The 22,018-nt window shown below is 42.5% G+C and overlaps 1 protein-coding gene and 1 long non-coding RNA gene across 2 annotated transcripts in view; both read left to right on the top strand.

Moving 5' to 3' along the window:
- MFHAS1 (multifunctional ROCO family signaling regulator 1) overlaps positions 1 to 22,018 on the top strand; it is a 90,753-nt gene that overhangs the window by 24,186 nt on the left and 44,549 nt on the right. The gene's annotated exons all lie outside the window — the stretch shown is intronic.
- Positions 178 to 21,157, top strand: LOC122237858. Its single transcript, XR_006216551.1, has 6 exons — positions 178 to 371; positions 930 to 1,037; positions 12,619 to 12,775; positions 18,839 to 19,000; positions 20,418 to 20,491; positions 20,824 to 21,157. It is a non-coding gene; the product is annotated as an uncharacterized LOC122237858 (long non-coding RNA).

Here is a 22,018-nt window from a genome sequence, read left to right as displayed (position 1 = left end):
AAATGATGGGATTATACTTTAAAAAGGGTCTTGTGTCGGGTCTCTACCTCCCCATTCACTTCAGAAGGCTAATGATGCAAGGAAACTCATATCCAATATCATATCATGATTTTATTTTAGGATTCCTCGAGGCAGTTGCCTAGTGGGATAGTTCACAAGGCCAGAGAGGTCCAAGTAGTAACATGAACATTTTCCATCAAATTTATGCAGTTCTGTCTTCTGCAGAAGATACAGGAAGCAGTCAGTGTGTGCGACGAGACCGTGTAGGAGATTGGAGAAAGAGGAGGATTAGTGGCCCCTTTGTATCACTGATCCGTCTTACCGGCTCTTGAGAGTCAATCTTACTCGGTAACTGTACATCGATTCCTCTCGTAAGTCCCCGTTTAAACGCCAGAGTTGTATCTTCTGAAAAAACAGTGGTCAGTTAGGGAGAACACTTGGGGCAGGTGAAGTGGCAAGGGAAGTGTAGGTATAGAGGTGGGGACTCAGTGGCTAAGCTTTCCTGAAATTGCCCGGCCGAGTCCGGAGAGCCCCAGCATTTGAACATCCTTGTCATCATCCCCTTTTGAGACTGGACGGTTTGGTGCTCCTGTGTGCCTGCGAGAGCGAGCAGTGGTGTGGAAGGAGGACCCCCGTTCTGTAGCAGGAATAATCCCTGTCCTGATTGTTCTGTCTTCCCCAGTGAAATCATAGGGCACTGTTTTATGTGGACCAGGCTTCTGAGTCCATTCTTCTGAGCTCCTGAATTAAATTCTTCTGAGATCCTGAATGTCAAATTTGGGAACACAAAGTAGTGGGGCCAAGGGGCTGAATGGCTTAATATCGGTAACTCAGTTTTTACAATACTAGCAACTTTGTAGAAGTTGTAGGCCACTCGCCTTGAGTAGCCTAAGAGTGGACAGTGAATGATATAAAACTGTACTCCTCAGCCACTTTCTGAAATGAAGAGAAGTCATCCAGAGAGGAGTGAATGTCATGTGTCATGTCCTGCTTTTCAGCGTGACTCCCCTCCTATAGGACTTTCTGGGCTGCGTCTGGTGAGTTAGGATAACTCCTAATCTCCCTCTCCACCTCCCTTCCCCTTTGTTAACCATTGTATCCAGGAGTTACCAGTTTTTGTCCTTTGAATTTGTTTCTTAAACTAAGTGGAGATAGGTTTTTATGAGGAAACAGTTTTCCTAATTTTCTCATTTGGAGGGTGAAACTTTTTTTATTTTAAACCTTGGTGGACCCGTAATTGATTAGTTTGGAGACTAGTAGCTAAACTGTGATTTTTTTTTTTAGTAGCTAAACTGTGATTCATACATAAGCCAAAGGAAATCTCAAGTAACCTTTGGGATGAGAAAATGTCAGTGCTATGTATATAACTTTATTTATTTATTATTTTTTTAATTTATATATTTCTACTGTTTATTTTTGAGAGAGAGAGTGTGTGTGCACGCATGGGGAAGGGGCAGAGAGAGAGGGGGACAGAGTGGATCTGAAGCAGGTTCTGTGCTGACAGCAGAGAGCTCGATGAGGGGTCTCGAACTCCCAAACTGTGAGATCATGACCGGAGCGGAAGTTGGTTGCTTAACGGACTGAGCCACCCAGGTGCCCCTGTTACATAACTTTATATCTCACTTCCTACTTCTTTTCCTTTTTTCCTTCATTCTGTCTGTCTTTCTGACTGTCTTTCTTTTTTAAAAGCTAGAGCCCATGGGTGAATTTAAAGGGAAAATGACTGTCAAGTGACTCCAGGTCCTAAGGCTTTTATCCTGGGATGTAGCCAGGAAAATTCATTTTATGTCATAGACAAAATAAATTTCAAAACCATCTAGTAGAGAACTGGTGCAAATTACAGGAAGGGAATAGCTAATTTCATGCATATTGTGATTCTTATAAGATGATATAAATATGTTTGAGTATTTTAAGAAAAATAAATTTGAAAATGATTTACGAAACCAGTTATTTGAAATCTTCTGTACTTTGACCTGCCCGAAACACATCAAAGTTATCATGAGAGTATTTAGGGTATGCATTCGGCCTGAGGAACATTAAATATATTTTTACTTAGCAATTGTTAATATGAAGACATCGTATCTACCAACGTGTGAGTGGGGATGGGGAGCAGAGGTGGAGAAGTGGGGTCAGGGCCATTTTGTTACACAGTTCCATGGTGTCAGTGGAAAACGTGCTCCTGGAGTTGGGCAGTGGACAGCCCTCAGGGCCATTAGCAGCAGGCCTGTTGGGAATACAAGTGGAAGTACTTTGTTCATTGGTTTATTCTTCTGCGCTTCTGGCTGGGTAGGGGTAAAGTCCAAATTGAGAGTGAACCAGGTCACAGTCTAGATTTAGGACCAGCACTCAGGGAAATTAGTCTCTGAGACAAGCCAAAGGTATAGGAATCAGATGATCCAAAGAGAGGTTAGGTACTTTTTGGTAAGGTGGTCTGGAACAATCTAAGGAGTAGAGACCATTGTCCAGGAGGTGTTAGTGGTAACAGTATAGGTGAGAGCCCGATCTCGGTAAGGTCAACTGGGTAGGAATTCTTTATGCCCCATCTAAGCAGGGAGGAGATGAAAGGCTGTGACGCCTCACTGCTACAAATGGAAGGAGCCACTGTTAGTTCAAAACAAAACAAAACAAACCAAACACAGGGGTGGTGGTGATGCAGAAGGCAATAGCATCAGCTAGAGGTCTTACGATAGGTCCATTGGGAGTGAACTATCCCATGGGGAATCATTCACAAGTTTTTAAATTATTGACAAATAGGCATTCTAAATTGAAGGATTTTTACTACCTGTTATCAAGGTAATCAGGACAGTATATAATCAAGACAGTATGGTATCAGTGTAGGGATGGACAAAGCACTGGAACACAGTAGACTGATATATATGGTTAATTGATGTTTGCTTGACAAAAGTACAAAAGTAATTCAGGAGGGAAAGATAATATATTCAACAGATGGTGCTGAGATAATTTTATATTCATAAAGATGAACCTCGACCCATACCTCACACCGTATACACAAATCAACTTGAAATAAATCATAAATCTAAATGTAAGGGCTAAAACTATAAAATCTTCTGAGGAAAACATAGGAGAAACTCTTTGTAACCTTTGAATAGGCAAAGGTTTTCTTTGGTTTTGTTTGCTTTGATTTTTAGCACAAAAACTATATAAGAAAAAATTTGATGTATCGGACTTAAAATGAAAAACTTTAGGTCTTCAGAAGAACTAGTAAGAAAATGAACAGGCGATCCATAGTTCAGGAGAAAACATTTGCAAAACATATATCTGATACAAAAAGAAAAGCCTCTTACAACCCAATGCTAGTAATAAAATCCAATTAAAACTGGGTAAGGGCACCTAGGTGGCTTGGTCAGGTTGAGCATCCAATTCTTGATTTTGGCTTAGGTCACGATCCCAGAGTGTTGGGAACGAACCCGGTGTCAGGCTGCATGCTGAGCACAGAGTCTGCTTAAGATTCTCTCTCTCTCCCTCTGCCTCTCTCCCTTGCTCATGTTCTTTCGCTAAAATTAAAAAAAACAAACAAACTGGGCAATAGATTTGAATAGACACTCTCCAAAATAGGATGTATGAATGGCAATATGCATATTAAGAGATAGAAATATCATTAATCATTAGGGAAAGGAAAATTAAAACCACTGGGAAATACTGCTACCTACCCCCTGGAATGGCTAATATTAAAAAGACTGACTATACCGAGTGTTGGTAAGGATGTGTAACAGCTCAAGCCCTCCCCTGTGGCTGATGGGAAGGCAAAATGGCATAATCACTGTATGAAACTGTGGCTGTGTCTTAAAAAGCTAAACATCCATTTACCACATAACGCAGCAACTTCATAACTGAGTATTCACTCAAGGGAAATGAAAATCTTTATTTAAAGAAAGATTTACGTGCAAATGGTCATAACAGCTTTTTTTCATTATGGTCAGATACTGGAAACAGCTTGTTTGGTGAACGAGTAAACAAATTCTGGGGTATTACTTAGCAATAAAAAGAAATGAACTATTAATAAAACAATCTAGGTGAATCTCAAAGCCATTGTGCTAAGTGAAGGGAGCCAAACACAAAAGAGTATATACTGTATGAGTCCATTTGTAGGAAACGGTAGAAAAGGCAGAAGGCTGCAGTGACAGAGAGCTAGTGGTGGGGGAGGGGATGTGCTCCCAGGGACCTTTTTTGGGTGATAGAAATATTCCACACCATGATTGTGGTGGAGATAACAAAAATGGATACATTTGCCAAAAACCATCAAATTCTACACTTAAAATTAATGAGTTTTATTGTATGTAAATTATACATCATTAAAACTAATTTAAAAAATAAGTTCTGATTAAAATGATCTCCTTAGATACCCAGAAACACACCTTTTGTTTTTCACGTGAACATGGTATATGCCTCGTGATCACATCCTTTGTACGTGAATGTTTTGGTAAGTGAAATGTGTTACTGAAGATATATCCAGATTTTCCACCTTCGCTTGTGGGATTAATTATATTAAGTTGAACCACAGGAAATTGTTGATATCTAGTAATTTTTGACCTTCAAAAGCAGCAATTTCATATGGTTCAACTAAAGAAGACATTTTGTTTGCTTTCTGGTACACTGGAAAGACTTGTGACAATGGTTACAGTTCAAGGCTACGTGCAGTGGTTATATTCCAAGGGTTTTCTAAGACAAGGAGCCTCAATTTTTTGTTCTGAGTTATGCATTTTATTTTATCTCGTGCTTCAATTCAGTTCAGTAGATGCTTTATGTATCTCTACCGCTTTCAGGTCCTTTTGCTTGGAATTAGTAAGGGATGGCTATAAAGATGAATTTGTTGCTCCTGCCCAAAGGAATTTAGGTGATGAAATTAAAAGACAAGTGTAGACTTTGTCATAATCACAGATAAGAGACTGAAATACAGCTCTTGGTCGTCCATGTCTCCATTGTAGTAAGCAGAAGAAGGTATTTGGGTTTCCTTACTGAAGAAATAAGGGGTTGTAGATTTGTATATGTACACACACACACACACATATATATATATATGAACCTGAAGAAAAAATGGAAACAAGGCCAACCATTCAGTCTGTGTGAAAATTAGAGAATTCTGCCAAGAGCAAGCCTCTCTTCACCTTTCTCAAGAGGAGTCGGTAAGGTTTGCCATTACTTAGTGGAATACCTCATGCTGACTCTTTAGTTCTTGGTTGAATGTATGGAGTCATCGTCTCACCTCAGATAATGAGTGCTTAAGGAGGCGTGTTTCTGGGTGTCTTTGTGGTCTTTCGTTTGGAGTGCAGATGTTGGGCAAGTGGCTGTCACTTCATCCTAAGACTAAACTTCATTGTTGACTAAGGTGGCGACAGGGGCCACACTCAGCATCCAAGAACAACCCTGGGAAACGCCTAAAGACATATTCTAGAGAATTCGATATAGCAGTGTGTCCAGTCTGGTAAGCTTAATGCCCTGTTTTCTTAGGTTTCTAAGTGGAGACCCGTCCAAGCAAAATGGAAAAGAAGGAGCAGAACGTATGCTTTGTGTTCCCTAATTATGGTGTACTTTCTTCTCCTTCTAATAATCAAGTATTATTAGGGGGACTCAAGGGGACTGAGAGGGCAGGTGGTTATTCTTTTCATGTGGAATGGAGTTGTCCTAAACAGAGATGAGGTTGTTGACACATAGCACATAGGCTGTTGTTTTTGGACATCTGCCCCAGAAGGGAGTGTACCCACCAAACGATGTTATGTAAGTGGGATGGGTTTCCATGCTTTGTTCTGCACTCTCTTTATGGAGTCTCAGGTCTGTGTGTGTGTGTTCCTCTGAAAATAGCCTTTGCTTTTGATCAAGGATTTGCAGCTTGGAGAAGGAGTAGGCAAACCCAAACGAAGTACTTCAGTGGGTTGTATTTTTTTTTTTTTTTTTGGTGGTATTGGGGAACAGTAGAAGAGAGGACAGGCTTTGGAGTCAGCCAAATGTGGTTTCAAATCCTACAGCCTCCTTGTAAGGTGTTACAATCCTGGGCAAATTATTTAATTCCAAGCTGCCATTTTCCTTACCTGGAAAATGAGATTAATACCAGGTGTCCCTTAAACATTGTTGAAAAATAGACACTAAGTTACTGCTAATATTCTTTTTTATTCTTTGTAAAATTATCATACAGTGAAATTGACCCTTCTAGGAATACAGTTCCATGAACTTATAGATTTGTATAATCACCACCACAATCAGAATACAGAAAAATTCTATTATGCTCTAGTAAACTTCCCCTGCTGCCCCTTTATAATCATGCCCTCCCTCTGTCACAAAAGCTTCTTTTTGAAAAGGGTCTTGGGGTACAAATTATGCTTAGTTTACATTTGAGATCACCCCAAATTTAGGAAAATCTTCAGTTTATGATAAAAAAAATACATATTATGTTAGGAATTACTTTTCTGGGTTGTGGCAGCAGTGTGTACGTGGGGCAATATGTCATTTTTTCCCTTTTTTTCTTCTCCCTTTCTTCCTTTCTCTGGAAATACTTATAATCCTGCACATTGGAAACGCTAAGCTGCAGAAAATCTAATTCCAAAACTACTGCATCTGCTTTGAGATTCTTTCCAATGCAGTCATACACTGACATGAAATTTAACAAAACTGTGTTTTGCACCACATTTAACATCAGTCCCCACCAAAGGTGTAAAATCTGTACTTTGTCTGTCAAATCCCTCCATCTTTTGAGGCAGTCAGAGTTCTTTGAAAGCAGGTATCTGCCCTTAGGTTCCCTGCCTTCTAATTTAAGAGACTAAACTAAGACAAGCCTGGCTATCTGTTATGGCTTAAGTTGTGCCCCTTCTCCCCAAGATATGTTGGCGTTAACCCCCAGTACCTCAGAATGGGACCTTATTTTGAGAGAGGGTCGTCGCAGAGGGAAACAAGTCAAAATGGGAACATTATGGTGGGTCTTTGTCCAGTATGACTAGTGTCCTGATGAAAAGGGGGAATTTGGACAAGACAGTCATCACCCGGGGAGAACGCCACGTGGAGATGAAGGCAGAGATCGGGGAGTCGCAGGAGAAGCCAAGGCAGACCAAGGATTGCCAGCAACCACAGAAGCTCGGGGAGGCCTGGGTCCGATTCTCTGTCATGGCCCTCAGGGTTGTAACCACCCTACCTGCACCTAGATCTTGACTTCCAGTCCCCAGAACTCTGAGGCAATCCATTTGTGGTGTTTAAGCCACCCAGTTTGTGGTATTTTATATGGCAGCCTTAGGAAGCTAACGGGCTGTCTTTAATAAAAATTTTTTTTTAATTTATTTATTTTGAGAGAGAGTGAGAGAATACAAGCGGGAGGAGGAACAGAGAGAAAGGGAGAGAGAGAATCCCAAGCGGGGTCTGCATGGTCAGCAGGGAGCCTGATGCGGGACTCGAACTCCCGAACCGTGAGGTCGTGGCCTGAGCCGACATTAGGAATAGGACGCTTAACCGACTGAGCCACCGAGGCACCCCTAATAAAAATGACTTTTTTAAATGACAGTTTGTGTGTTGGAAGAAAGGGCAACTGGTGTTTGAGGAATTTGGAGCCCTGGTGTTGGTGATTGCTGGTCTATGGCTTGTGGACGTTGAGTTTCCTGCTGTTGCCACCACTGTGTGCAGAAGCCAGCACTTATTTCACTCTTTTTTTGTTTAGAGTGATTTGAACCATTACTGTCTCCTCCCCTCCTTCTTTCTCACCCCATCTTACTCTCTTCCTCCTCCAGATTCTTCTTTTTCTCCCATGCGTGCCTAATCTGCTTCCTCCCCAGAGCCTGCTTCCTTCCTCCCACTTGGCTTGGCTCACCTGTCTTATCACTCGTGGTTGCACAGAGAAGAAGTAAAGCGAGTGATATTGTACCTTCATGGAGTCCTGTCCCCGGACAGGAGGAAATTATTGATTGGTAGGTGCTTTGGGGTGACTGCTTCCTAAGTTTTTATTTTTATTTTCCTAGAAAATCCCCTTGATTTTCTTGAATTCTAGACAAGTCTCTACTTTGGGTTTAAAAAAATTTTTTTTTAATGTTGTATTTATTTTTGAGGCAGAGAGAGAGCATAAGCAAGGGAGGGGCAGAGAGAGAGGGAGACACAGAATCCGAAGCAGGCTCCAGGCTCCGAGCTGTCAGCACAGAGCCCCATGTGGGGCTCGAACTTACAAACCGCGAGATCATGACCTGAGCCGAAGTCAGAGGCTCAACCGACTGAGCCACCCAGGCGCCCCACTACTTTGGGTTTTTTTTTTTTTTTTTTAACGTTTATTTATTTTTGAGACAGAGAGAGACAGAGCATGAACGGGGGAGGGGCAGAGAGAGAGGGAGACACAGAATCCGAAGCAGGCTCCAGGCTCCGAGCTGTCAGCACAGAGCCCGATGCGGGGCTCGAACTCACAAACTGTGAGATCATGACCTGAGCCGAAGTCGGACGCTCAACCAACTGAGCCACCCAGGCGCCCCACTACTTTGGGTTTTTTAAATCGCACTATTTGAAGACCTAAATTAATGGGGTACATTTGGTTAATTATTTACAGAATCCACTAAAAATTCTTTGATCCCCCTGGGACTTCCAGAGGGTGTGGACCTTACCACCTGTACCCTGTCTTTCTCTTCCTCACCCCACTTAGACTGCGTGGACCATCACCACACGTTCACCTCCGTTGGCTCAGCCCCGCTTCCCTGCCACATGATCCTTCTAGTGTGAAGTGTTTGAACGTGGCTGAAGACGGACAACCACGCTGCATGGTTTCCCCTTAGATGTACGACATCACGTCGCTCAAGTGTGCCCCGAGAATGTCCTGCTACACTGCCCTCATTTACCTTCTTACGCTCCGGCGGCCTGACATTTCTTACTTTCTCCTCTCTGTTAGTGTTCAGCGACCTTTGTCCCCCTGTCAGCTAACGTCTTCGTTTCTGATTTTACTGAGAAACAAGGAGTAGGACGAGAACGTCCCCATTGTCCTGACACCACATTTGCCAGCATACTTGTATCCATGCCATATGGTGTCTTCGCCTTGCCTGTCCCGTGGACGAGCCACCCCCGTCCTAGCCACTTGTACTCCTGTCTCTTCCGAAGCGCTGCGTTCTTACGGTGAGTGCTCCCTGCGCTCTCGTGGTTCACTCCCCCCCCCCCCACCTGTGTGTTCCTGGCAGCGTGTCATTAGCCCGTAACATCTCCTTCCTTAAAACAAACAACCGAAGCCTGGTTTTTCCCTGATGGTCTTCTCTTGCTGCCGTCTCCCCCCCTGTTTAGAGTGAAGTTCCTCAGAAACGTTGTTCATCCTCTGTATTGACTTCTTTGCTTCTCGTTCTTTCTCGAAGCTCTTTCAGTCAGACTTCGTCCAGAGTTGCTCTTGTCTTGGTCTTCAGTGGTGACTGTGTGGTCAGTGGCCCAGTCCTCCTCCCACCGGACCCCACTGTTGTCCCCACCATCTTTCTGGGGCCACTGCCTTCCCCTGGCCTCCTGTTTCTTTGCTGCTTTGAGGAACATCATGCACCCAGCTGTCTTGCCTCACCGGATGCTCTGCTCAGTCCCCTTTGCCGGACGGGCTTTCTCATCCCAGTGTCCCAGGCCGCTAGGGACATGCCTCTCCTTACACGTCTCTTCTCTCTCTGGGAAATCTGGGCCTTGTGGGCCGTACAGTCTGGCACAGCTACCCAAACCCAGATGCTGTAGCACAAAAGTAGCCATTGGAGGGGCGCCCACGTGGCTCAGTCTGTTGAGCGTCCAACTTTGGCTCTGGTCATGATCTCGCGATTCGTGAGTTCGAGCCCGTGTCTGGCTCTGAGCTGTCAGCACAGCTTCAGATTCCATGTCTCCCTCTCTCTCTGCCCCTCCCCTGCTTGTGCACTCTTCCTCCCTCCCTCCCTCCCTCCCTCTCTCAAAAATAATAAACATTAAAAAAAAAAAGCAGCCATTATGATCGCCTACATTTGAGCCAGTGTAGCTGTGTTCCAAGAAAACTATTTTGGACTCTACTGTTTTAATTTCATGCGGTTTTTACGTGTTGAAATAGTTTTAATTTTCCTAACCATTTCAAAAACGTAAAAACCATTCTTAACTCACATATCATACAAGAGAGGCTGTGTCCTGTTTGGCCACATTGCTGACAAGCACCCTGTATCAGGAAGCAATGTCATCTGTTCCTTGGTGTTAGTATACCACACATATGCAGGTGAATGAAAAACTTGTATGTATTTCCAGCACCAACTACCCACCTTGAGTTTCAGGCTCACATATTTAGCGAGCCTGTACCTCCACTTGGATATCTAATAGGCATCTCGTGTCTAAAATAGAGCTCTTGATTTTTTTCCCTCTCAAGACTACTTCTTTGGCTGCTGAGTGGACTAAACCTCAGTAAAAGTAGAAGGATAACGCAGCCATTCCAGATTTAGAACCACCGTGTGATGGAGAGGACGGATGAGGACTCGGGGGCCAGACTTGGATTCAGATCCCAACTTTCGGCTCCTTGCTGACTGTGTGACCTTGGGAAAGTTGCCTGACCCACCCACCCCCTCTCTTTAAATATGAAAAACACTAACTTTAAAGGGATGTGAGGATGATGAATAAATGTGCCTGACACAGGGTGGGCTCAGCAGGTCATTAACAGAAACCATAGTAAAAAGCTACCTATGCGTAGGTTGTCAGATGAAGGAAACATTTTTTATACTCAATCTATTTGTATAACAGAATAAAGATAGCTTACCAAACTGGAGTATAAATTAGAGCAGCAGAGAATTCAGAAGGATATTCAGATAGGTAGCAAAATCTGTCAGGTTACAACTTCCATAGGTAGGGTAAGTCTGTCAACTGGACGTCTTACAAATCTCTTGGCAGTTTAGCACTATGTTGAAAAGTGTTACGGATTGAATTTTGTCCCCCTCAGAGTCCTATGTTGAAGTCCTAAGTTCTGGTACCTCAGAATGTGACCTTATTTGGAGACAGCCTTTAAAGAGGTGCGCAAGTTCAAATGAATTCATTAGATAGACTCTAATCCCACATGGCTGCTGTCCTCTTACAAAGTGGGAACTTGGAGACAGACAAGCACACGTGGAGAACACAGCCACCTATAAGCCAAGGGGAGAGGCTTGAGACAGGTTTGCCCTGACAGCCCTCAGGGGGAACAAACCTTGCAGACGCCTTGATTTTGGACTTCTGGCTTTCAGAACTGGGGGATGGTACATTCCTGTTTAAATTTATGGTCCTTTGGTAGAGCAGCCCTGGTATAAGGCTCATATAGAAGGGATCAGGAGGATTTCTGCAGCAGGACGTGACTCAGGGATCTCTGCTCACACCCCGCCGTGTTCTCTAATGCCTCTGAGTCGTGCCCACTTCCCCCTGTCACTGGGAAGGAAGAGGGGGTTCACGAGTGAGAGCCACAGTTACACCTGGGGCCGCGTTCTGAGAACCCTGGCCTCCCTGGTCTCTAAGCAATCAGCTGATCCAGAGCCCGTGAGCCTGTGAATTAGAGCAGCGTTACCCACAGTGTGTTGTGCGGATTAGCGATCCCAGGAGACCCTTTGGGAAAGGGTTTCTGGTCAAATTCGTTTCAGAAAATTGTGTTTTTATAGAGCTGTTTTTGAAAAGCACCAAGTATCAGAGAAAGCCTCTGAGAAGTTCTCAGAGCCTTGTTTAATGAAGCAGTTCTCAAACTTAGGTGACCGCAGAACCTGTATGCGCATGTAGTGTGTGTGAAACATTTGTTAACATCCCTGAAAGCTGGTGTTATGTGGGGTATACTCTGAGAAATGCTGATAGATAAATCTTGGTTATATTCGTCATATAGCTTTTTTGACTCAGAATACTTTATCAGTTATGGATATTTTCACTTTTCTTATACCTATTTGGGTCTCATCCATGGCATAAACTTTTTCTCAGTTTTATTGAAGTGCAATTGACATACAATAAACTGCATATATTTCAAGTGTACAATTTGGTAAGTTTTGATGTACGTGTATACCTATGAGGTCATCACCACAATCAAGGTAATGTATGTATCACCCCAAAAGGCATAATCATTTTTAATATAGTGATCATGGTATCACATAATCTTTAAAAAAATTTTTTTTAACATTTACTCATTTTTGAGAGATGGAGAGAGAGAGAGCACAAGCAGGGGAGGGGTGGAGAGAGGGGGAGACACAGAATCCGAAGCAGGCTCCAGGCTCTGAGCTGTCAGCAGAGAGCCCAATGCGGGGCTCGAACCTACGAACCACGAGATCATGACCTGGGCCAAAGTTGGACGCTTAACCGACCGAGCCACCCAGGTGCCCCTCACATGATCATTTTAAGTAGCATAGACGTAATCTGTAGCTCTAGGTCCCAATAAAATAAACAGTTTAATATTGAACCCTCTTAGCCTCCAAAACTGGTTGGCCATTTGGAATTGTCCTATATAGCAAAGGGTAATAAAAAGAGATATGAAGAAGAATACTTTGATTTATTTATATTTAAATGACTTGGGACCATCTGTGTCTGTTTCCTTTACTATAAAAAAGCCGTATCTCTTTCATAGAGCTATTGCAAAGAGTAAATAAGATAACATGCATGAAAATGCACAACAATGCCTAGCACATTGTAGGCACTAACTAAACAATTTTCCTCCTTCCCTTCCTGGTTTCTTAGCCACCACCTTACCCCCTTCCAGTTTGCATCCAGGTGTCAGACAGATGGCTGTTGCTCTGGTTTGGATCCAAGGTTATTGGGCGTGGAGACAGAGAAATGAGCCAGAGTAGTGTACATTGGTCATTGTGTTAGAGCATTTTTGCTTGGTGAAGCTCAGGTATTTGAATCATCTTTTTCTAGGTCTGTTTAAAAAATGTTTTACCAAGGGGCGCCTGGGTGTCTCAGTTGGTTGGGCATCCGACTCTTGATTTTGGCTCAGGTCATGATCTCATGGTTTGTGAGTTTGAGCTCAGCTAAGGGCTCCGTGCTGACAATGCAGAGCCTGCTTGGGATTCTCCCTCTCCCTCTCTGCCCCTCCCCTGCAAGCGTGCACATGCCCCCCCCCCCTCAAATAAATGAATTAAAAAAAAGGTTTTACTAAAAGTTGGTGTTGGTAGATTGTTGGGTAGCAACGTGTACATATCAGTAAGTGGGGCAGGTGAGCAGAGGGAACTGGCAAGCTGTAGAGGAAAACTTGCTTTACGTTTTAGGCAGTTTTTAAAATTCGTTTGTAAATGTCACCTTTTGTTATGTTAACAGAGAGTTAAAAGTCATATATGTTTATTGAATTCACAAAACAGAAGACTGATTAAATTCGAACTCATTTTTGTGAAGATTTTATTTTTGAGTAATCTCTAACCTAGTGTGGGACTTGAATCCACGACCCTGACATCAAGAATCCCATGCTCTACTGACTGAGCCAGCCAGGTGTCCCTGAACTGATTTTTAATTAAAATTATTCTTAGAGTTAATTTCATTAATTTATTTAACTTGGCAGTTATTTTTACTCACTTTTGTTTGTAATTTTGTATGCATGTTACTTATATGTCTATATATGCTACTTATGTATATATATTATATATAAACATATATGTTTATATTTATACATTACTTATTAAATGTGGTTGGGATGACTAGATTATTTGTGTCTGAATAAGAGGAAGAAGACAGCACCTAAGCCTGGAAAGTTCATGTGTTTACTTCAAGGTAGGAAAAGTTGGCATATTTTGGCTTGCCATGTATCTCATTATGGAGGCAGCGATCTGAAAGGGATATTAAATTAGAAGCAAACCTGTTCTGTACTGGTTAACCAATGAAAGTTAGATTGACTGTTTAATAGTTAAGTACTGGGGCCACATCTGGAATTAAATCTTTCACAAACTTTGTTTAAACCTTTGTTGCCTTGAATTGGTACAGTTTTCCCCCCATTTGTTCAATGGCCTAAATTTGTTTTTGGCTTTTTACAATTCTTTCTTCTTTCTTTCTTTTTTTTTTTTTTTTTTTTTTTTTTTTTAGAATTTGGCAGTGCTTTCCAAAATGTTTCCTTCTGCACTGCCTCCAAAACAAAATTATAAACAGGTTGACTTTTTTTTTTTTAATGCATTATGAAATAGTGTTTTTACTTTTCTGACTTGGGAAAGTGTCTGGGTTTGAGTAAGTTCTAATGCTGGGCCTTGAAAGATGAGAACATGAATATACTTTTATCGCTTCATCAGCTAGAGAATGATGTTGGCAGTTGGGAAAATGTATAAATAGAACTATGTAGCTGCGGAGTGTCCTGTGTGCACTCATAGACCCAGGAGCGCCCATGGTAGGGAACCTGGCTCATAGGGTTGAAACTCATGGGCCCCATCCATTAACTCAGCAGTTTATCAAACATCATGGCGTATGTGCTGTGTGTCGTGACAGTTTGTAAGTGCTGGGGACGCACAGATGAGTGGGGTGGGAATAAAAGGCCAATTTTATTTTTTGAAGTGTTGGTATTTTTAACGCTAAGACATGAGACCTTGTAAGGAAAATAATATGAAGCTAATTACCCAGTTTTAAGGTTTTGAACTATGGTCTTTGATGTGAGATATGATCTGGGTTTTCCACCAACGGACCCCAAACCTTACCTAATGCATTCAGCAGTCGTCATGGCCTCTTTTCCAAGGTCTAAGGCAATTCCAGCAGGAAATAAGTACATGCCACCTATTTCTTAGCATTTTCCCCTTCTTTTTCTTTCTACCTTTCTTTTGCTTTTTCTCCTTTGATCTGGAAATCGAGGGGAAGTGAAGTAGCCCTTCATAAGAAGGTTCAGATAACTTTTAGGCTTGAGGCATTTCTGTGCCAGGCTGGCAGATGACGCCTGCCAGATCACCATAAAGGGAGAATCATGTGGCACTGAGGCAGGTCACTCCGGTACTGTCCTTGCTGGACCCGACCTGACCCGTCCACTCTGTGCCTTGCCCAACTCCCTTAGTTGCTGGGAGCCAAAAAAAAAAAAAAAAAAAAAGAGCTCAAGATATGAAAGGAGAGTTAGTTTTCCAAATATGGGCCCCAAATCTTACTTTCAGAGCTGTGTACATGAGTAGCATGTGGGGAATCCCTCGTTTCAACAGAGATGGTGAAGACCGTCCTCTAAATTGTATCTGAAACAGGCAAACTCTCAAACCATGCTAGCTCTCAAAGCACACAAAGTCATGAAGATTATTTGACGTTGTAAACAGCTCAGTTTGTTTTCTCATCTGTCTTTTCAAATCTGTTTTATGGACAGTATTCTTGAACTCCTATTAGATTACCTCGACATTGGCTTGCTTCAGATGCAAGTAACAGCAGTAAGCAGACTGAATGTTCTTCACAATTGTTGAGGTTGGGGTTTACACAAGAACATGGCGTGGCATTGGTCAAGTTCAGTTTCCTTATCCAGATGACTCTTATTGAGCACCTCCTGCATGCAAGCCGCATCACTCTGTGATTTTATGTGGGTTCCTTGGATGTTATCAACAGAGCCCTCTGGGTTGAGCAATTCCTGGAAGTTTCAAAAACTTCAGCCAGCTTGGGGATTGCGTCTTACACTGTGGATAATACTCCTAAGGGGGGGAATGGTGGGTGATGTCCAGGTAGGGAAGAACACTTGGAACACTTAGCAAGTTCATGAATCAGTAGTATATAATCTGTAGAATGTGGAACATTCTAGAATAAAAAAGCCCATAATACTTCTTTTTATTATGAAGGGTAGAGAATTTATGGGTGTGCTAAATTAGGATTGAATGGCTCCTTTGCCTGTGTTTCTCAAATAACCTGGTAAGCCCCTCTCATCCTCCATTGTAGCCCGTGTGGTTCTTGTTCAGATCTGGTTCTCACCAGACAGTGCATTCCTGGGGGTCAGATGCCATGTCTCACCCATCTTTGTTCTCCCAGGATCTAGTGCAATGTTAGGGTTGCCAGATAGAGTACAGAGTGCTCAGATTTGAATTTCAGGTAAATAACAACTAATTTTTATTTTAAGTATGTCCCATGTATGCATGTATTAGTAAATTTGAATTTTATGTAAACAACAAATAATTTTATAGTATAAATATGTCCCATGCCATATCAGATTTAATTGGTAATCCTATATTTTTATTTGCTCAATCTGGCAACCCTATAATGTCCATTACTCAGAAACTATTTTTTTGTGGGGGCGCCTGGGTGGGTCAGTCGGTTAAGCGTCCAGCTTCGGCTCAGGTCATGATCTCACGGTCCGTGAGTTCGAGCCCCGCATCGGGCTCTGTGCTGACAGCTCAGAGCCTGGAGCCTGCTTCGGATCCTGTGTCTCTGCCCCTCCCCCGCTCACACTCTGTCTCTCTGTCTCAAAAATAAACATTAAAAAAAAAGAAACTATTTTTTTGAACCAGAACAGGTATAATTCTACCGTGTGACCACAACGTAGTATTCCTTCACAAGTAGTATTAGTGAGGATAGACCATTTCACCACCAACAACTAGGTAGCATTGATTATAGAAATATGTAGCGAGGACCCGAATTAATGGGTTTGCCAGTGCCTCTTGCCTTCTGTGAGCCAGGCACTCCTAATCCCAAGTTTTTTATGTCCATAAGCAGCCATTCGGGGAGGTCATGCCTGTTGCCAAATGAAAGAGTTGTCTGGGATTATGGAACCCCTTCTCCCTCTCTGCTTTTGTGTTCCTCTCGTTGCAGCTCGCCAGTGCCCTGCTTCCTTCCTAAGAGGTGAGCAGGGACAGGCAGGACCAGAGATTGTCATCTGTTCAGCTAGAGAGGATCAGAGCAGGTTATGACAACCTTGGGTATTTTAAGCCTCCAGATTTTTGCAGGGTGTGTGAGTATGTATGTGTGGGTCGGTGTATATACACAGTGTAACTAAGCATGAGCGAATGGTGATCTCTCCGTTTTTATGGTAGGAAGTGGAGCATGTAGGGATGAAGTCAGGGGCTGCAGAGCAGAGACACAGGCTGATTTAGGTAGTGATTGCTACTGGGAATAGAATGAGGGGCTCCTGCCTCCTTTGGGTAATATCGTTTTCTTAGGCCGTCCTCCCATCCACAAAGTACGACTCTGAAGTAGGTCTGCGTATAACTGTTTTTTGTGGAAATGTAAATAGTTCTGACCTTAAGTATTTGGAAGTGAGGACTCATGCCCTTCTCCCAGAATATAAATTTGACTCGGTAGGGCTAAAAACAATTACAGCCTAATGTAAGAAACTGTTCAGCCGACTTTGTTCAGATGTCAGCCAAATTAGAGCTTTGCTTGGCGGGGCACGCTCTGTTGGCTGTGCTCTATTAGGGAAAGCAAAAATAGAAAGCTTTTTCTCTAGACTTGAGAACGCAATCAATGTATGCTCATTAAGAGCATCGGTGGCACATGGCCACGGAAGTTGGAATCGCAGCTTTACCGAGGGGTGCTGGTGTCCCGAGAACACAGAATTTGCAAGGAAACGGAGTGCTCCCGTTGGTCCCGAAGCCATCGAAACAGCAGACGCTAGACCTAAAGCCTCGTGTGGTGATTTGTAAGTGGCCACGCTAACAACATGTGCAATGTGCCGGGCACTCCTGCAACCCTGACTCTGGAGAAAAGGGTGTCTGGTGGGGTGGCTCGCCTGGTGCTTCCCTTGAGAGGACGCTGGCGTCCCACCCCCACTTTCTGCGCCCCTGAAACTGGGCTCTGCGGAAGTGTTTTTGAGGAGCGTTCAGTCCTTCCCGGGGATGTACTTGGTGACTGGGAGTTTACACTTCAGCTTCAACTGTGTCCGGAGAAGAATAGTTTTTCTCTGTCACTGAGGCCTTACCGAGAACAGAGGACTAGGTGATTGTTCTTGAAGGCTCAAATGCCAGAAAACCTTGTGTTATGGGAGGCATCGAAGCTTCCTATTTTCCATTCACCTTAGTTTAATATTACTGCTGGTGTTATGCTCAGGTTAACTTCCTGTATTTGTTTTTATTAGCAGTGCATTCTTTAGTTAAAGTGTTACTTTGCGAATGGAAAGAGAAAAAATAAAAGCCAGGGGCAGGGGTATAACGTGGAAGAATAGGGTTTTGTTTCCAGTCCTGTTTTGCAACAGTAGGTTAAGCACTTTAAACTTGCTCTTCCCTGGTTGGTGAACAAGACGCTGAAACTCCATTTCATGCCACTACATGGTGTAATGCATTTGGTTAAACTGCCAGGCACATCCGTCGTCTTGTCTACACCGCAGTTCCACTCGCAGAGTTGGAGAGGCTGTTTGGGGGCATCCAGACCTCACTTTTCAGAGCGGTCTGCACTGATCCGTGTATTCTTAAAGCAGTTGTGTTCATATATGTCCCAGGCCCGGTGTCCTTCCCACTTGCCAGTGTACTTCTCATTTAAATGGCAGAAACGTTGCAAATATTAAGGACCGGAAGGATACTAACCCTCAGTGTTTGGGATCAGACAACAAAATCTAATTCCTATTCATCAGACACCCAAGTCTAAGTCATAGCACAAATGAAAAGGGCAGCTTCTTTTTGAGAGAGTTGGGAATCCTAAAAATAAGCAAAGCTTAATAAAAAGGGAAAGAAAAACGTTCTTGTCATTTTTGTAATTCATCTGGCTCTGGAATTTTCTCCCAAGCCCTCGAGGCAAATTTCCATTCATGGCCCTAGGTAAGATTCTGGATCATGAAGCCAAGAAGGTTATTCTAAAGAAAAGCTGATGGGCTGTAGGCGATTCATTGCCAGAGCGGTAAAACCATCCATGGACTTGTTGGAGTATATCTGGGACTTGCTAGAAGGGGTGGCTGGTTTGGAGAAGGAGCAAAGGCAAGTTCTGTTGACCTTACACCGGTGCTGAAGGGTTAGGTGGGTGGTTGTACGGTGTGGTGGCCTGGGAATTCAGAGTCGTCGGATATCATTTCTGTGTGTAAACTCTGTGTCTTTGGACATTTCAGCTCTCTGGTCCTGCCGTCTCGTCTTTAAAATGAGGTGCTGGATTAAGTGACCTTTAAAGTCTCTTCCAGTTTAAAAATTGTGTTATCATTTGGAAATACACTGTCAGGAAAACATCAGTGCCAAAGCCTGCCTCTCTAATAAGGGAAGTATTTTCAGGTTCTGTATCCTTGACTGTTACTTTTGCGTTTAACGTTTTATAAAAAGTGGGAAATTATTAACGTGTGTTATCACACCCATGTTAAGTTGTGTGTGTCTCAGTTAATGAAAGAGAACTTTAAGTGACATTTACCAAGGGGCGTAGTTGAGAGTTCATAAGGGCACACTAGTGTAATAGTCAGTAATTGCCACTGGGTTGAAAAGTTTACAATTTGGTTTTTCATTTTTGTAGCCTCAAACCTAGTCAAAAGTGGATGGTTCATATAAAATTATTTTCCTTAGAACAGGCACAGTATTAGCCATCAGTGTTGGTCAGGGTAAAGATTTCAAGGTGTTAGGTTCAAGTATTTGACTTTCCTTTGATTTTCTAAAAGTTTCTACCTAATCCTGAGAAAGTCTACTGGCTTCATCCAAGACCTGACTGCTTTCTGTCTCAGAGTATTTAAGGAAAGTACATTTTCTCAAAATGGAATTTTCCCTGGGTCATACCAGGCAACTAGGCTTTGAGCCATAAATTATCTCCCAGGGTTTGGTTCCCTTTGAGAGAAAGGAAAAGGAGATAACTTTTGCTCTTGCTAGAAAGTAAAGCTTATCTACTCCTACCTGTTTGCAGTTTAAAGAAAGGAGTAATTCATTTATGCAAAAGCATAGGTCCCTTGACCACAATAAAGCAGCCACTTAGGCTGCACGTTTTGTGTCCGGGAGACACAGAATGTATTTTCAGGCTACAGGAGGCTCTTTTGGTGCCAGATTGAGACTGAGTTCTAAGGGAAGGTAGAAATGTGTGACTGAGTAAATACCTTTATAATAATGGTACATTCTTCTCACTAACATGAGTATGTATCTGTATATGTATACACACACATATGTATATATATATATTGCTGATATATAACAATATATAGTGTAACCGTTATATATATGTTATATATATATGTTACTATATATTATATCGGTATATAGTAATATATCTTACTATTTTTATATTGGTCATTATAGTTATATATGTATAGTATATATATATATGTATATATACTTTGTCATGTATAGTTAATATATGTTATTATATGTTATATTGCTATATATCTTACGATTTTTATTTCACTTGGTCCTTATAGTTCTATATATTACGGATATAGAAGATATACACACAGATGTGTGTATATACACACCTACACACGTACATACATGGCTGCGTGAGTGAAGGATTGAACGTCAGTGACCTCTTAACTCTGTCGCCACAGCACTACTATCCTTTACTGTGTACCTTTACCCTTGATATGTGGGGGGAAATGGTGAGTGTACTCAGTCAGCAACTTAGAGGGAAGTAAGTTTAATGGATGTTTGGAATCGTGGGTAAATCGCCTTCCCACTTGCAGGAGAAAAAAAAAAAGTTGTTGTATTTAACCACTCTTTTCCAAGCCACTTTTGTGTGTGGAAGCCGACATCACCCTGTGTTGGACAAAAGTAGTTCTGTGGACATTTAATTCTTTGTGGTAAGTGGCCTGTGGGCTGGTGGCTTGCTATAGTGCTCTCTGTTTTTCTATTGTTTAGTGTTTTTCTTTTTTTTTTTTTATTGAAAGTACTCCTAACGTAAGAACAAAAGGCTTTTTCAGTTTTGTCTGGGATGTTTTACTTACTGTTTTAAAAATGACTATCCAGCTCTGTTACTGGTCAGAGGGCTCGCCTTGATCTCCTCCAGTATTTTAATATTTCAGTTCTGAGTTTAATGATGAGGGGGTTTCGAGTTCCCCGTGGGTTCTGTTTGCCGATATACTCGTGTCTCTTTGTGTTAACAGCTTTCCCTTTTATCCTTTGCTTGAGCTAGAGAAGGAAATGAAACTGGATGACTTACTTTTAAGCCTGACTGGCTCTTGAGAAAATGGAGAGGAGAGTCACTCCCTCAAAACGGCTAACAGGTTGAGCTGCGTGTAAATTGGCGTCATCATCCTCTCTTTGAAGAACAGGAAGGATGCTGTTATGATAAATGTGCTGGAAATCATTAAGGATGAGAGGACGGTGGGACACAAGTGGCCACTCCAAGCCGTTTGCTGTCAGGTGGGACACCGGGTGGGCCCAGGTGAAAGACAGACAAGTGAAGGGATTAGCCATGGCCACCTGGGCCTCCCTTCTGCGAAACAGCAGACCCAGGGGGTGTTTCCGAGCGGTCCAGGTATACAGGCGTCTTCTCTCCCCTTTTATAAGTGGGACGGAGGAAAACACGCCAACATAGGGGTGGGTATTTGTGTATCTGTTTGTGCCTGCTTACGTCATACTAAACATGCTCCCCTCTCGGTGTCTTGGAGATTCTTTTCTTAAGCATGAATGTGGCAGGAAATCGAGGCCATTCAGCTCTATGGGTGACACCATGTATTGACTAGTATAGTCATAATTTGACTTTAGATGACTGCTATTTGAAGTGGTTGAGAATGAAAATATCCCATTTGCCATTTACGATAAGGCAGAATTTTAGTCGATCCATGTACTCTGAAGGTCTAGAATGTGCAGGGAATTTGCCGTAAAATTGTTTCATACGCATGCAGTGGGGCGTCTTCATTCAGGGAGTTAGTACACGACAATTGCAAATATGGATTGTTTTCATTTCTTAGTATATAACCATTAGCTTTCTTACCAACAATGAATTTATATTCTATTTCCTATTTCTACCTTTTAAGAAAATCCTTTCTACTTATGAGAATCTTTATCTCTCAACACATTGCTAACCAGTTTATTGGAAACAGAAACCCCCAACCCTGTGTCTGTCCCTTCCAGGGACAATAAAATACGTTTATTGTCAATGCATGAAAGTAAAACAAGATAACAATCGCTTGTAATCTCACCAACTCCGTGAGAGTTGAAAGGCCAGTGGTAGGTTTTGAGCAAAGGAAATTTTAAATGAAATATTTTTAAAAGACCCCGGACGGTGTATGGGGATAGGTTAGGGTGGATGCAGGGAGATGACTTAGGACCCTTGCAGGAGTCCAGGCAAGAAACGATGGTACCTTAGACTGTGTACTGGCAGA

Source organism: Panthera tigris, chromosome B1 (genome assembly GCF_018350195.1).
Source record: "Panthera tigris isolate Pti1 chromosome B1, P.tigris_Pti1_mat1.1, whole genome shotgun sequence".
NCBI lineage: Eukaryota > Metazoa > Chordata > Mammalia > Carnivora > Felidae > Panthera > Panthera tigris.
Note: the sequence above shows the minus strand (reverse complement) of the source record. Positions and strands in the feature narration are given on the sequence as shown.